The 15,852-nt window shown below is 34.3% G+C and overlaps 1 long non-coding RNA gene across 1 annotated transcript; it reads right to left on the bottom strand.

Moving 5' to 3' along the window:
- Positions 1–9,046: 9,046 nt before the first annotated feature.
- LOC142633253 (uncharacterized) lies at positions 9,047–14,814 on the bottom strand. Its single transcript, XR_012843856.1, has 3 exons — positions 14,726–14,814; positions 9,538–9,739; positions 9,047–9,439 (listed from the first exon to the last, which is right to left on the bottom strand). It is a non-coding gene; the product is annotated as an uncharacterized LOC142633253 (long non-coding RNA).
- Positions 14,815–15,852: the final 1,038 nt, after the last annotated feature.

The raw sequence follows: 15,852 nt of genomic DNA, 5'->3' as shown, positions 1-15,852 counted from the left end.
TTATATCATTTTACTGTTGTATGTGAATGATATGCTCATTGTAGGGTCTGGCATTGAGGAAATTAATAATTTGAAGAAGCAATTGTCAAAAAAGTTTGCAATAAAGGATTTGGGAGCTGTAAAATGAATCCTTGGTATGTGAATTATTAGAGACAAGGCTAATGGTACATTGAAGCTTTCACAAGCAGAATATGTGAAGAAGATTCTCAGCAGGTTCAACATGAATGAAGCTAAACCAGTGAGCACACCCATGGGTTGTCATTTCAGACTAAGTAAAGAACAGTCACTGAAGACAAAAGAAGAAAGGGACCATATGAGCAAGGTGCCCTATGCCTCAGCTATTGGCAGCTTGATGTATGCTATGGTGTGTACAATGCCAAACATTGCACATGCAGTGGGAATTGTGAGTAGATACATGAGTAGGCTAGGAAAGCAGCATTGGAAGGCAGCATTGGGAGGCAGTCAAATAGATTCTGAGGTATCTGAGAGGCTCAATAGATACATGTATTTGCTTCACAGGTGCAAGTTTGAAATTGCAGGGTTATGTAAATGCTGATTTAGCAGGTGATATTGATAGTAGAAAGAGTACTACTGGGTTTGTATTAACTCTAGGTGGTACAACTATATCTTGGGCTTCAAATCTACAAAAGATTGTTGCTTTTTCTACTACAGAATCTAAGTATGTTGCAGCAACTAAAGCTGCAAAGGAGATGATTTGGCTACATAGTTTCTTGGATGAATTAGGTGAAAAGCAGGAGTTGGGCATTCTACATAGTGATAGTCAGAGTGCAATTTTTCAAGCTAAAAATTCGGCTAACATTCAAAGTCGAAGCATATACAAATGTGAGACATGAGCCATTCATCCAACCAATATTTTTTAGTAGGTTCCACAAGTTTTTGTTTTAAAGTATTAAAAACGAAATTTAAAAATACTTATCAAACAATGTTACTTTGACACTTAGAACACCATTCCATTCTCTCAAGTGAAAACTGGTATATGAAGAGAATCATGTTTAAAAGGAAAATGCTAAAGTTACAAATTTTTTACAAATTGTTGATGTGGTGAGTGGTAATTGACAAATAAAAAAGTGATATCAATGGTGAGCTTAAATGAGAACCAATATAATTTATCACCTCAATAATTTGTAAAAAAAAGTTTGTGGTTGTAGCATTGCTTTGTTCAAAAACAAAATTAGGGAAAAAAAATTGTAATGAGCATTTTTGTTATTGCTTTGGTGTTTCTTCTTCTTCTTTGGATGTTGTAATCTCAATTAGAATACAGCAAGCTTTTGAGATGAATTTAAAAATTACACTTATGAAGTTACTTTTTTTCCCCCCTTCACTTAGAATCTGTTTGGTTGGAGAATGGAAAAATGGAAGGATTGAGATGAAGATGGAAGAGTTGGAGGATAGAAGAGATTTTAGTTTTCTCCCATGATTTTTTTTCGCGTGAAAAAGAAAAGAAAAATAAGAGAATAGAAAATGTAGATTATAGAAATTTACTCCTATGCCCCTAGTACCAAGAAAAAAATGTTATAGTATATAAGAAAAAAAAAAACTATAAGTTAAGGAAAAAAATAAAAAACCAAAACATAAAAATGTAACATACCTAAAAGGGAAAACAAATGCAACGTTTAAATGGGGGAGAGCAAATGGGTAATTTTTCATCGAACCCGCCTTTCCCCAACTTTTCTCTCCAATTTTCTCCTCAATTTGTGGAGAAAACTATTTTCTTTGACAATTCATAAGTTGTCTTGAAGCAGTTCTCTAAGCTCTAACATGGGGAGTGGGCCCTAAACATGGAACCCACCATAGGCCCCACCGCCTATATGAGAGCTTGGAGCATTGCTCCAGGAGTATCTAAAATTTTTCCAATTTCTCCCAAATGGTCAGCCTAAAGAGAAAACTCTTAGATCCCATTGTTTTCTCTCCTCCCTCCCTCCCCAACCAAACACCATTTTCTCTTCTCCTCGCATTTCTCACCAACCATATGAATCGTTAAAAACATGAAAGGTAAAGAAAATTATACTAATGAAATGACACAACGTTTAAGGATTTGACTCCTTTAACAATGAAGTAAAAAAGACAAGGAATTTTGTGCAAAACAAATTAAACACATCTAAATTCAAAACCCACCATTGTCTTTTTGTCTACTATCTACTCTACTCTTCTCCCCCAAACTTCTCCAACAAAAAAAAAAAATTCAAAAGTATCATCAAACAATACACTTTGTTAAAAATAAAAATGACCAAAACAAGAACAACAACCATGTGAATAATGTCCTTGACAACTCCACTAGAAATCATAGTCAAAAACTACTTCTTAGGATTCCTCATGTGGCAGTTATTCTCATACCCTCATTAATTATGCTACTTATTGGGTTGTAGATCATAACATTATTTAATAGTTTTTTAGATCAATTAGTTATACCTCAAGTATGAAGTTTCATTTATTGGTAGTGATTGGAGTGTTTTGCTAAATTGGGAGACACATTAGACTCTTGAAGTTTGTAACCCTTGGATGTGGTAGACCTAGATTTGTTGTTGGTGTTGCATTTCTTATGAGGACTATGACTTTGTGTTGATTGATTTGGAGTTTTGGAATATATTGATGTATTTTATGAAGGTATATGATTTATAGTTTATATCATTTGTAAATGTTTTATAGAGCTTAACTTTTATTAATTTTTTGGAGTCGCTAACATGTCAAGGTAATTTGACCTTGCAATTAAAACATACTTTATACCATCAATTTAAGTGTTTCAAAAATAAAGGATAAGGAAACACAATGTCCCAAAATTACTAGAAAGATTATCATGAAATCCTTTTCAAGAAGTGTGTGTTGAAAGTACTTATGCAACATAACATTCTAAGGTTGATGAACGTACACATAAACATTAACATATACATATACACAAATTAAATTTGACAATTAATAATTTATAGAAACTAAAACAACCAAATGAATAGATATAGTTAGCAAAATCCTATAATTGTGAGAGAAAATATATTGAAAGAAATAAATAAGTGTGGAATAAAAGAAAGAAAAAGCAAAGAAACTAATAAAAAAATTTGAATGACATATGCCTCTTCTGCCACCATAGTAAAACCCACCCCCAACCACCACAGCAAACCCCCACCACCATAAACCTATAGACCAACGACAACAACCCACCTCACCACCAAGATAACACCCCACAATTATGGCAACAAAAAAAAAAATCCACACAACCCACAAGCACCGAGCAAGCAAATCTAAAAGCACAGAAGAAATGGGAGTTTTTAGCTCAAACAAAAATTCCCCACCATCACTGGTTTGAAATTCCACCTTTACTGATTTAAATTTGAAATCACACCAACACAACTAATAAGATTCCCAATGACAGCAGAGATCTGAAAATCTATCTCCACTTCCAATTTATAAACCCACCACTACCAACAAATCCGATATCGATTTGATAAAGGGATGAGAGGGGGAAGAGAGAAATGAGAGACAAACAAGAGAAGGCTAAGAGAAAAAGAAAGGGAGGCAAAGAGAGAGTTGATAGGTGTAGGTGAAAGAGAAAGAAAAAGAGGCAGAGAGAAGTGGGAGTTTGAGAGATGAGTGGTAGTGTGAATGAAGAGAGAGAACTGATTTTTTTCAATAAAATAATAATATTTTTTTTACATCAAAGTGAACAGTTGGTTCTATATGTCAGAACCAATTGCTCACAGGTTGCAAAATAATTTGCAAACTCACACTCGGATGGAGCAAGATTTTTGAGATTTTGGTTGTAAAATAGCAATTGAGGGTGTTTACATCCGAATGCTAGTGCTCTTAGGATGATGATCATGTTAGTGGTCATTTTGCTCCAAAGAAACACACACAAATGAAAAAACATACGCTAACAAACCCAAACATAAACAAAACTTCTTTTTATATATAAAAAAACATAAACATAAATATTAACATATGTATATACACAAACAAACAAACTAAAATTAATAACAAATGATTTATAAAAACAAAAAAACCAAATGAATAAATATTTGCATTAATAACTTTAATCTAAATGTTCATATACAAAAATTCAAGAAGTAACAAATTAAATGAGTTTTGAAATATAATTTTATACTTATTTTATTTTTTATTTGTTATTTTTTATTTTAAATACTATTACTTATTTAATACTTTACACTAATGTATTAATATAACCATAAGTAGTTTCTTGATGTGAAAGGTCAATGTTTTAGTTGACAAACCTATAGTTGTGAAGGGAAAAAAAAATGGAAAACCCTAACTAAATTGGAGTAAAAACATGCAACAAAAGAAAGATAGAGTAGAGAGACTAATAAAATAATCCGCATTGTTGTAAAACTATTTGCATCTCATTCAAATCATTCGCAGCAAAAAAAGAAAATTGACATCTACTTTTATGATGCTAGAACACATGCACTTTTGAATTTTTTGGTCAAGGTTTAGAGAAGCTTATCTTTGGTGTGTCTTCTTTGAAAAAACTCACCAAGAACACTTGAATCTTTGAAGCATATCTAAAATCCTAGCAATTTGATTTTGGAATCTCGTTGACCTTCGCTTCAATGACCACATAATTGTTTGTGAGAGTGGGCTCTCTACCTTGACTTCATAACCCTAGTTGTGTGCTCCTTAGAGTGTTGAAAATCTGATATTTCTTCTCTTTTCAGCCTTGTTTGTAAAGAGAGTGAATGAGAATTTTTCTCACTTAAACCTGTTGTGCTAGGACTTAGGTTTTTATTAATTAACTAATCTTTTTATTTGTTTAACACATAATGGATTAGCGAACCAAATCCTAGCTAATTCATACATCACCTAGGTAAAGGGGGGGGGGGGGGTCTTGTGCTTATATGTAGACCTTGTACTCTAAGTGGACATTATCATGCCAATGATGAGCTAGGGTGTGACAATTAATCCTTCCATGAAGTCATCTAAAGTTAAACAAAGTAAATGGTTATTGTCACTTTGTAAATTCCTTCATCCTAAGTCCTTAAGTCTACAATTTAATCTCTTGATTATTTATATATTCTTATGAAATCTAATTCTATTGAATGTAAATTTTAGTAATTCCTCACTAATAAGATGATCAGACCTAATACTATGAGTAATAAGTTCCAATTAAATCTATCACAAGGGATTGTTTTGTGTCTCTTTTCAAGATTTTGGATTTCTTCTTTAGCAATAGTGCTCCCAACATCCTATCAAAAAAAAAAAATAGTGCTCCCAACGTGCTATATGTGATTATCTAATGTACTAAGGTATTGACTGTACAAGATCACACATCGAAATTCATCTAAGTAATTTACACATTATGTTAAAGTTCACATTTTTCAAGATTGAAAGTCAATGCAAATAGAAGTTATGAGATTTATTTGTTCAAATGACAACAATTGGTAGAACAAAAAATCTCATAGTGGTCTAGTTCACTGTATCCCAAACAATTGAAACACAACAACATATCAATTAAAAGTCTCAATTTCCATGATTAAGATAAATTATCACAATTGACATGTTATAGTTATTCATAGATGAAATGCCCCAATTTCATCATGAACTACGAACTAAGATTTATGGATTTACAAAGAATTTTTTATTTAGATCTTCTATATATGAACCTCTTTCTCATACCTAAATTACATATAATGCATCTTATGGACTACCCATAATTTTCAAATAACTTATGCGAAAATAGCCTAAAAAAATAAAACTCTTCCATTACACACACACACACACACACTCTCTCTCTCTCTCTCTCTCTCTCTCTCTCTCATACACACACACACGCACACACACACTTTAATTGCATGTAAATTGTGACTTGAAGTCATAGTTTTCAAGTTGGAAACTATGACTTCAAATCACGTCTTATGTGCAATTTGAGTATATGTGTGAAAATGTATCTCTCTCTCTCTCTCTCTCTCTCTCTCTCTCTCTCACTCACTCTCTCTCTCTCTCTCACACACACACACACACACACTCTAACTGCATGTAAATTGTGACTTGAAGTCATAGTTTTCAAGTTGGAAACTATGACTTCAAATCATGTCTTATGTGCAATTTGAGTATATGTGTGAAAATGTGTATAACAGGTTGTGTGAAGTATGAACTAGTTTTTAATATTTTTATCCATCCTAAAATCTTTTATTTGAGGCATGAACTATTCATCTAAACAATAATTTTGGGTAGGTTCCACAAGTCTTTTTTTAAGGTATTAATTGTTTTTAAAAAATTATCAAATAATGTTGCTTTGACACTTTGGACACTATTCCATTCTTTCAAGGAAAATTGTAAAATGGAGAGAATCATGCTTAGAAGGAAGATGCTAAAATTACGAACTTTTTTACACATTGTTGATGTGGTGAGTGGTTATTGATAAGTAAAAAAGTGATGTCAATGATAAGTTTAGATGAAAACCAATTGGAATTTATCACCTTAGTGGTTTGTAAAAATATTCTAAAAAATTGTATGATTGTAGAACTCTTGGGGCTCACCATTTTATCTCCTTCCTCCCCTCCCCAATTAAACACAATTTTCCCCCTATTTTTTCCTACCCCCTTCTCTTCTCTCCCCTTTTCTAGCCAACTAAAGGGACCCTTAAAAACATGAAAGATAAAATGGGTATAATTGCTAAAACCTTATTAAAAATGGGGTCAATTCGAAAATGAAGAAAATTGTACAAACGAAAATGACACAAAAGCTTTAAGGACTTGACTCTTAACAATTAAGTAAAAAAGACAGGCATCTTGTGCAAAACAAATCAAACCCAACCAAATTCAAAACCCCACCACTGTCTTTATGTCCAGTGTCTACTCTACAGTCTTCTTTCTCAAAACTTCTCCAGCAAAAACAAAAACCAAAAGCATGAATTTTGTTGCCATTTACCATTAGATATCTAACATTTTCGTTAGTTGTCACTATGCAAAAGAATGTAGGAAACTAGCATCTCGAGTTTTATAAACTCGAGATCCAAGAAAAAATCGAGCTTTTAAAACTCGATTTGCAGTGTTCGGCAATACCATTACGTGGACAAATTTTCCACGTGTAGCCACGTAGAAATCGAGTTTATAAGACTCGAAATCTACACGCCCATTTTCAAACCCCTCGCTGAAACAATCACACTCTCTCAACCTCACTCAAACACTCACACTCTCTCAATCTCTCAAACGCTCTCTCTGAAACACTCTCACTCAAAATTCAAACACTCTCACTCAAACACCCAAACCAGTCACGCTCAACCACTTGGCGTTCAACGGAAATCACCCTCACCCTCAAACGGTCTCCTCTTTCCTCACAACCGGCTTCAGGCGATCCTTCAAAATCCCTTTTGTCCCTACCAACGGAAGTTTGCAGGTATGTTTTTGAGCTTTTTAAATAATTATTCCATCTGGGTTTTGCCAAGTGTTTGTGTTTGATAATGTCTGTTGTTAGTGCTTTAGTTTTTCTTGTTAGTGTAAGATTTAAGTTAGACGAATTTGGTTTGTTACTTGTTGTATGATTTGGGTTGCTGGCATATTCATCAAAAGAGATGCTGAGTCAGATGAAGAACGCGGATTAAGAATATGGAATGGAGTAGAAAGGTTGTCTTTGTGGGATTATAGTATAGATGATTTGACCAATATTTTAGAACCCAACACAGTTGGTTTTCTGCCAACGATCTATAAACTGCTATAATAGTAAATTTTAGAAGCTGAAATGTTAGATATCTAATGGTAAATTTGCATCCATCTATCTCTTTCTCCCATCTTTCCCAGTCCCACCAAAAATAGGAATCTGCAAAGAAAAAAATGTGAAATTACCTAAGGAATTCTCTACAATAAACTCTGGTTTTTGGATTGGTAAATTATATGCACACCCATTGGGTTTTTTAACCCATGACCTCACTCTTCACCTATTCTTGTGTGAGGAGGTATTGACATTTGAGTCAGAGCTCACCAGCAAATTTACTACAACAAAGATTAGCTGAAGTAACAAAATAGTACACTATCATTCTCTAAAGTGTATAATAGGTGAATTCTTGAATTCCTAATTAATATATAATCTATTTTACAGTTCCTGTCCTCTCAATCACTTAAATCTGAAGAATAGCACATTTAGTTCCAAAATTTTGGTAGAACTGAAAAGGTAAGCAAAGATTCAATACTCACAACTAGATGTAACAACATTCTGGTAATAGTTCCATGGGACTGGCCGCTGAATCATCACCCCGTCGTCTTTTACAAGGGGCAGTGATCCTGGCTTAGGGATGGAAGCTATCTGAACTCCACCAGTCTTGTCCCATGAAACATGAGCACCACACCAATACTTTAAGTACCAATAGAGGCCAGATGCAATTTCTACATGATATTTTTACTTAAAATATTATCATTATGACCATTAGAAACTTGATATTTTTACTTAAGGCAACAATTAGTACCATCGAATCTTGATGATTGTAGAGATGAAAGGCCCAAGAATGTATATTGGGCCGTGAACCTTGTCCAAGGACATTTAGTAGTTCGAGGACATGTAGACATTAGCGAAGGAGTACAAATCAGCAAATTATGGAAGGTTTCTTGTCATGAAGGTTTGGAAAGGTAGTCCGAGGAGGAATGCCTCATTGGCTAAGCAAAGCAGAGATCAGAAGTCCAAGAACCATCTGAAAGTGACAACATTGTCTCAACACATACAAACATGATGAATATATCATACTCCATCATAAATAATGGGCAGGGTTAACAGACCATGGGCTAAAGCAATACAAGCCCACAGTAAAAGGTTTTTTTTTTTTTTTGTGAGAAAGGTTGAATGTTTTAGTATAGCAGACCATGCAAAATCAATACATCAAGTCATTTTGGGTAGCCCACAGTGAAAAGGTTAACTTAGTAGAACTACCAGGGAAAAAGAAAAAAAGAGCCATTAAAACCAGACAGTGGACAAACACAGGCATGCATCAAGAAAGCTTCCACACGTAGACAAAACCAGTAAACTGCCAAAAACATGAGAAAACAACAGGTGGACAATCATGCATCCATCAAATAAAACCATTACACATGTAGACAAAACCAGTAACACTGCCAAAAACATGAGAAAACAACAGGTGGACAATCATGCATCCATCAAATAAAACCAATACATGTTGAAAAAAAAAATCCCAAATTCTCAGAATATTTAACACCAACTATTCCTTCGTCACCTATTTTGTAAGTTCAGCTATCTATTCTCAATAGAAAACAGAACACCTTCTAATGGTGATTACATTATAGTAAGAAAAGTTTAAATAATTTGTAACATAAGCTTCAACATATTAAAGGACTCTTTGTTTCCTCTTCCTCTTTTGTCGATCTGCAATAGGTGTGAGCTGTACATCACTTGCATCATTTGTAGGATTAGCATCTTCTTCACTTGGTAAGTTGTTGGCAGAATCATTTGTAGCATCACTCATATAATACTGTTAAAAGAATATGGTCTAAATTGTATTATGATATGAATAAGTAACATTAAAAATATCTAATTTTTTTTATTTAAATTTAATATAAAAGTACTCACATCAATTATTTGATCAAGTTTAACTAAATTGTCAGTTTGTATAACAGGATCAAAAAGTTTCTTCACAGTGTAGATCTCTCATCCCTGTTTGAGGTTATAGTCATTGAGTTCTAATTGGAAGACAAATGTTTTCCCAATAAGGTTTGCTATTTGCAAAGGCAGGTCAAAAATTATGCAGCTCTTTATCCAAAAATGAGAGGACCTGCAAAATAAGTTTTTTAAAAGCTTTTTAATTTTAAATTTTAAACTATCGATTAGGTTCTTGCATCTAACAGATTAATAAAATCAAAATTATGCAATGGCAATGGTTGGAATCATGGTTGTAATAAGCCATGTTCACCCAAATTCATTAATGTTAATTTGATCTACTTAGGAACAGCCATTTGCTTTCAATCTTTAATGCATTACAGATATGACATGGCTTCAAACCGTTGGCAAGAGGAGTCACATGTTCCAAAAGAAACTCATTTGTGAACTATAGTAAAACTCATTCGATTGTGAACTATAACAATTCTCATTGTATGCTGAATGTACTCTTACCAAACCACAAAATAAAAAGAGAGCAAAGAACAAAGCATTGAAAATATCAGTATGAATACCAGGCTTCTGCATTATTTGAAAAAAGAAAAGAAGAAAAAGACTGGTCAATACGTTGAATTAAATACCTTAGAAACAAAGTTCTACCAAGCACCTATCTAAATTTGAATGCTTGAAAGTTGAAAGTAACGTTAACAAACTGTGCTTTGTCCACAAGGCTTTTATTATAGTCACTAATACAAAGAGTGTCTAAGAGTGTCTTCATCCTTTAATATAGATAGCAATGACTTGGCCAATAAATTATGATTGATACATAACAAAAAGTGGTCAATAACCAGTAGCAATTAAAACCAAGATGCACAAACCATAAAGTGGCTACAAACTAAAGCAAGAGTAAGCAAGGCATTTTCTCAAACACATGGTGTGCACAAAATATTTCAACGCCTTAGTTATAATAGTTTGCTATTATAAAAATTAAAAATTAAAAACAAAAAACAATAGCATGATTGTAACATTTGTTATTATAAAAAAAAAAATTTAAAAACAGAAATACACAACCTATTGACAAATTGAACAATTCCTGTAATGCAACAAATAACACAACAAACAGGTAGAACAAACAAATTGAAGAGTATTTAATATATGGAACTACATAAGGGACGGAACCAGGACTTGGAGTTAGGGGGGCAGAAGTATAAAAAAAAAAAAATGAAACTCCAAATAAACATTCATTTAATAAACCATCAACAAAGAAAAATACAGAATTTTTTTTTTAAAGATATTACAATGCAATTATTTATGAAAATGGAACTCACCGTCTTTTTAAATCTTCGAAATCATCTATGATTGAATCTGTACTAATTGTCGCAGCAATGTCCCTTTCAATGAATAACATCATAGCGTCTAACAAAAACTCATCTTCCATTTTGTTGCGAAGGTCAGTTTTGATGACATTCATAGCTGAAAATGCTCGCTTTGTAGTTGCAGTAGAAATGGGAAGAGTAAGCACAAGCTTGACCACTCTATAAATAAGTGAATAGTATTATGATTTTCTTGTTCTCACCATCCATTGGCATAACTCAAAAATATTTTTCAAATTCTTGAACCCTGAATACTGAACTACATCATACTTATAAAGATCAAGTTCCTTTTTCAAATCATTCTTTTCATCATTTGTGAAGTCTATTGGATAAAATTTATCTACCAATGAACAAATATCACTAACTCGAAAAGATTCATATGCCTCTCGAGGGTCTAGAGCTGAGCTAAGTGTAAGTAACTCCATGGCATGCTCGCTAAACCGGTGATTTAGTTCCTGTAATTGAGAATCTATTCCTGCATTAAAAATATCTACTTTATAATAATGCTCATTTTTAAAGTCCTCTTGTTGATGACGAGATCGACCAAATCTTGCAACATAATGAGCATTCATATCAGGGACATCTATACCACGTTTCTTACAAAATGATATCACAGTAGCTAGTAAGTCATCCCATTTCTCATCTCTAAATTGTTGAATAAGCTTTTTAGTGGATGAAACTAAATGCATAGCATTTAAAATGTCTTATGATTGGTTTTGCAAAGCTTGACAAAGTTTATCAGTGATTCCCATAGTTTCATTAACAAAATGCAAGATGAAGACAAATTCAAATGAAATTAATACCTCATAAGCAGACTCTGCTTCTACTTTTTGTGAAGAATTTCCTTCATCCATGATTTTCAGTAGAACTTCACATGTTGGACTAAACAACTTTATCAAGTTAGAAACCGATTTATAATGCGAACCCCAATGAGTATCTCCAGGTCGCTGTAAAGTGACCATCTGATTAAGTCCTTTCCCAGTCTCAAGATCTTCAATATCAATCAAATATGCAATGTCAGAAGCTCTAGCAATTTTTAATTGCGCAATACGTTTGCATGAAGCACGAATATTATTGATGACCAAAATCAATTTATTGAAAAATCTATTAAGAGGGACAACTGCTTTCGATGCTCCTACTAATGCCAATTGTAAACGATGTGCAAAACAATGAATGTAGTAAGCATATGGACAATCATTCAAAATCAAAGCTTGTAATCCATTCCACTCACCCCGCATGTTGCTTGCACCATCATATCCTTGCCCCCGAATGTTTTGGATATCTAAGCACTGATTAGAGAGCAAATAATATATCTCCTTTTTAAGGGTCACTGCTGCAGTGTCAACAACATGAACAATCCCATAAAATCGTTTTCGCACAAAGCCAGCTGTATCAATATATCTTAAAACCACAGCCATTTGCTCTTTCATGGACTCATCACGAGCTTCATCAACCAATATGCAAAACTTTGCATCACCAATTTCTTCCCTAATTGCCTTCTTCACTCTGGTTGAAATAACATGTAGAATTTCTTTTTGAATCTAAGGTGATGTGTAGGTGGCATTTTTTGGAGCTTTTGCCATTATTTCAACAACATTATTATTATAGCTCACCATCAAATCCAATGTCGTAAGAAAGTTTCCCCGATTGGTTGAAGTAGAGCTTTCATCTCGACCTCTAAAAGCAATAGCTTGCAAGGCAAGATGTCGAACAACATCAATTGAAGCCTTCAATTGCACTCGATTATTTACAATTTGTTCTGAAGTGAAATTGCCCACTACCCTGTCTATGTGTTGAGACTGGTTCATCAAATCCTGACACGCTTTATGGGCAAATCTATGAGTGGAGTTAAGATCTTTCCCCATATGAAGACTAAAAGAACAGCTTTCACCATTTCTCACTTTCTTCCAATTCTTAAATCCGTTAACTGTGAATGCATTTTGTCCATCATGCCCAGTTGGCTTATGTAAGAGAAAGCAGAGTAGACAAAAAGCGGTATCTTTTTTAGGAGAATATTCAAGCCATGGCTTAAAGCGATCATCTTCATACCAAGAACCTTGAAAGCTTCGACCCTTCTCAGATTTTTAAAATTTTTTAAAACGAGGCTGGTATGGACCCAACGTAATGTAACGTCGCCGGATCTCATCTCGTTGATCAACATGATAAGTATATATTTGTCTACGCAATCCAGGATCACGTTCTAATTGCAACGAACTCATATCAACCTTTTGAAATTTTGTTTGAGAATTTTCCTCAAAAGGGACATCAAGATTTTCCTCAACAGGTTCATCAGGATTTTCCTCAATTGGGATGTCGAGATTTTCCTCAATTGGGGCATCAGGATTTTCCTCAACATTAGTGGTTGGCAATGTTGCATCGCTAGTATTAGCTTCTAAACTATTTGAAGCTTTTCTTTTGAAAAAATCAAATATGGTAGTTGACTTTTTCATAATCTACAAATAAAATATAATTTGAAATTATTATGTTATTATATGATCAATAATCTATAATCATTACACACAATAGACAAATACTATGCATACAAACATTCAAAAACGGACCAATAAATTTTAAAATTACAAATAATCTTTTTAATTATTTACCTAACTTTAATGTTTTAAAAGACACTAACTAATAGACAAAAACACTAAAGACAAAACTAAAAAAAAAAATCACAAATAACAAAACATGACAGCCACATCCAATTGCTAAAAACAAAACTTTAAAAAGAAAAAAAAATTACAAAGCATTAATGGCAAGAGTTGATGTTGCGTGTGGGGTTGCCTAATTGTGTTTGTCAATTGTCAGATGAAGAAAAAAAAATCACAAATGACAAAACATCACAGCCACATGCTATTGCTAAAAACAAAACTTAAAAAAAAAAAAAAAAATTACAAAACATTAATGACGGGAGTTGATGTGGCGTGTGGAGTTGTGTAATTGTGTTTGTCAATTGTCAGATGAGACCTTTTCATGTATAAAAGAATATAAAGTATGGGCAAAAGACAAAGATGAAAGATAGGTGAGTGATAATTTTACCTCTCTTTTAACTCTCTCTTTACTCTTTGTTTAAAATTTGTCCGTCCCAACTCCCAGGCTCCAGGCCCAGCTTCCCTGACTGCTAACTCCCTCTCTAGTCCCTGCGCTTAGTTGCTCTGTGTTCTCTTTTAAGTTTTCTTTACAACTTACAAGCCACAACAATATCAAGTGTCAACAATCAACACATTACAAAAAGTAAATCATCTCAAACAAGGATTCAATATGAGATGAGACATGAGAGGATACCTTTGCTTCTGCTGCTGGCTGCCAAATTCCTCTCCTTTGTGTTCAGTCGTAAGTTAGTTAGGTTTTTTTTTTTTTTTAAATGGCTTAGAGTTAGAAATCCCCTTCTCTTTTTTCCTTTTATTATATGTGTGAGGTAAGCGGGGGTGTTTCCCACTCCTAGCCTAGGTAGATATCTAATTAGAACCGGCTTTGATTTTTTATTTTTGATTTTTGATTTTTTTTTTTGCTCGCGTTTGTTTTGAGGAGTTGTTTGGGCTTAATTTTGGTTACTGGGCTATTTTTTTTTTAGCATTTGAAAATATCAATAATATTATGAGAGGGGGGCAAAATGTAATTTTTATTGAAGAAAATTGCTAAAAATAATATGTTATATATATACTAAATTTTTTTTTTGAAAATCTAGGGGGGGCCACTGCCCCCCCAAGTCCAAGGATAGCTCCGTCTAACATAACTAATTAAATTCTACCATGAATAACAACATTTCTATCAAATTAATGGAAGGTTACCGTAGTGATTTTGCTGGGTTACTCTGTTTTTTCTCCACAACCTTTGCTTGGTTTCTTCTCGCAGAGGGAAAAGAAAACAGAAAACAAAAAGTCAACAATGTGGGTTTGAAAGAGTTAGACCAAGTAGTGCAAGAGTAAGCAAGACGAACTAATGTTTGTGAAGAAAAGAATTACGAATAGCAGTAGCGTCAAGGGCACTCTATTTTTTGTCCACAACCTTCGCTAGGTTTGTTCTCGCAAAGGGGAAAAAAACAGAAAACGGAAAAACGGAAAGAAGAAAACAGAAAGTAAATAGCGTATATAAAGAATAATAAGTAGTTACCCACTGAAACTAAATAAGCACCACCGAAAAGACACAATTGTTTTTGCAGCGGGGAAAAAAAACAAAAAACAGAAAAACGGAAAGAACAATACAAAAAGTAAACAGCGTATATATACAATAATAAGTAGTTACCCACCGAAACTAAATAAGCAAAACACCGAAAGATACGTTGTTTTTGTTTTTAATTGTATACATTAGGGCTATCCACGGGTCGGTCTGGGTCGGGTTTGTGCCCAACCCGGAACCGACCCGCCGGAATCGGGTGGAGGAAAAACACACCCGCCGCCGATCCGCCGGAGTAATCGGATCGGGCGGTTCAGATCATCAACGGGTGGCGGGCGGGTCGGTCGGAATCATAAATCTGAGAAGACGACGAGAATCGATGAAAAAACACACAAATCTGGCGAAGAAACCCAAATTCCGGCGACGTTTTTCAGATACCGGCGATATTTCTCTTAGATCCGGTGAGATTTCGTAAGATCCGGCGAAAATCTCACCGGATTTGATGAGATTTCGCCAGATCCAGACAAAATCTCACCGGATCTAAGGAAATATATCGCCGGAATCTGGGTTTTTTGCCGGATTTTGGAAAAAAGTCACCGGATTCTGGAAATTTCGCCGGGATCTAGAAATCTCTCGGTCGGTTCGGTTTTTTCGGGTTTTAGGGAAGGAAAACCAAAACCGACCCGCCGAAAATCGGTTTCTGGTGGTGACGACCCGCCGCCGACCCGCCGGAGCAGTCGGATCGGCCGGATTCGGGTCGGATCTGGTCGGTTTTTCGGGTGGATCGGGTTACCGGATCCTC

Source organism: Castanea sativa, chromosome 5 (assembly GCF_040712315.1).
Source record: "Castanea sativa cultivar Marrone di Chiusa Pesio chromosome 5, ASM4071231v1".
Lineage (NCBI taxonomy): Eukaryota > Viridiplantae > Streptophyta > Magnoliopsida > Fagales > Fagaceae > Castanea > Castanea sativa.
This window is presented reverse-complemented; position numbering and strand designations above follow the sequence as displayed.